The following is a 2,058-nucleotide window of genomic DNA, read 5'->3' as shown; positions in this document are numbered from 1 at the left end:
ACCAGCAGGGTGAAGTATTGTCAAGCAGCGGATTGACACATGGCTGACGATGATGATGACTTCACCCGATGTCTCCCCTTGTAAACTTGCGCTCCAAATTGCATCAATTCATCTGACGAGGCAGAGAATGAAGCCAAGAGAGTAATTTACTTGCAAAAGCAGAGTGGGGGGAGCCGGGCACAAAGACGTCCCTAAAGTGCGCGCTGCGTTGTATATTGTGTGCTCAAAGATCGTGGGTAAGAAGAGCTTCCCCATCCGCCTCGCCTCTCCCTGCACCCTCGCTCGCTCGCTCGAGCGCGGGCGTTGTTTAAGCAATGCCAACAACTCAGAGGCGTTGTCCACATTCGCTCTCAGTGCCCATTCGCGCGTCAACAATGAATGACCTCGCAGCCAAGGGGGGGGGGGGGCTGAAACGCCGCTTGCTGTCGATGTGGACGTTGCAAAGCGCTGAGCTGTGCGCTGATGGGCAGGTGGCTTCGTTGCTGCGTGGTGCGTAAGCGACAATCATCGACAGCCAAATAATGGTCAGAAATGCCACCCCGAGAGGAGACGCGAGAGCGCATTCCCAATGCGACCGCGGGCCATGCGGGTTTATTGTTTCCTGCCCGGGCGCCTACTGTCCCCCGCCTGCGCTGTCCGTGCGCGGAGTGTACCGAGGCGAGGCGAAGTGCCGCGATTGTGCTGCCGCGCACGTAGCCTGGGAGCGCAACGCGCCCCGAGCGGAGATCGGGGATTCACAATGCGGTGGTGGCCGCCACTCTTCCTCACGCACACGCGCGCGCGCAAGAAAAACACAAAGCTCCCCCGTGTAGCCTTAACAGACTGTTGGGCCAAGTGCTGTTAGCGAGCAGCACCTATGAAGGCCCGCACGGTACACGAAGGGGTGGGTGGCCAGCACTACGCCCGACCGCCTTTGTCTCTCCAGTGGCGATGTTTACACACCGCACAAGGAAATAATTTGAGGCTGCTTAGACATAGGGGAGGTCCAGGACCGGTTCAGATAATCGTCACTGGTGTTGACCCTGAGCGGGAATCGAACCCGGGTCGCCAGGTTCGTAGCGCAAACACGCTAACCGCTACACTACCGCAATCCTCACACACACCCACCCACACACAAGTCAACTCATACACCCACACACATATCCACTCACACACCCACACGCAACTCACGCTTACCCACCCAGCCAGCCTACCGGTCAGCCACACTCTCACCAAGCCAGCCACCTACCCACCCACTTATCAAGCTAGCCACACAGTCTCCTACCCACATACTCCCCTATCCATCCAGTCACTTCCCTATTCACCCAATTACCAATTGCCTCGGCTCCCCACGGAATCGCAACACCCCCGTGTCACGGGCCGGCAGCTCGTTACCGACCCCACACGGGACCCTCCCGGGGTTTGACCCCTATGCAGAGAACAGTTCTCAGCCCTAACGCACTGCAGATCAGATTGCACGGCAGATTGGTCGCCTCCTTGATCGATAGAGAACGCGGAACCGGCCGCGCCGAGACTCCTGCGGTCGCCAGGGCACGGATCGCACGATCCGGCACTGGCCCTTGCGCCCCCGGCTCGAGGGCGACGTCCTCGACATCCACCGAACCCCCCAGGGAGGCTTCACGACGGCTTCACGGCAGGAGGTAACGCCGCTAACTTCACCTCGCCCTACGAGCGTAGAGGAAAGTCAAGCACTCGCGTCACCCCGAGCCCCCCCCCACCTCCTCCTGAGCCCCCCCCCCCTCAGTCATCGCCCCACCCCCTACGCGGACTGCCCGTGAATCTTGAGTCCCCGCATGCCGCAGCTAACCCCGGCGTCTCTATCTCTCTCTCACGCACTCAGCCGCGTTCCCATCTCTCCTCCTGCCCCAGTGCCCCCCGACCTCAAACCCCCCCCCCCTCCCACTCTCCCCCACGAAGCAAAGCAATTCCCCCTCCCCACTTATCCCCCGATCCCTCTGCGCCCCCTCCCTTACTCCCTCCTGCTCCCGCCCCTCCCGCCACCCAGCCCACCACCCACCCCCGCCTCCCCACGGCTATCGCCATGCCGCCCGTACGGCG

Source organism: Lampetra fluviatilis, chromosome 18, assembly GCF_964198595.1.
Source record: "Lampetra fluviatilis chromosome 18, kcLamFluv1.1, whole genome shotgun sequence".
NCBI classification, from domain to species: domain Eukaryota; kingdom Metazoa; phylum Chordata; class Hyperoartia; order Petromyzontiformes; family Petromyzontidae; genus Lampetra; species Lampetra fluviatilis.
The sequence above is the reverse complement of the archived record's forward strand: the minus strand, read 5'-3'. Positions refer to the sequence as shown.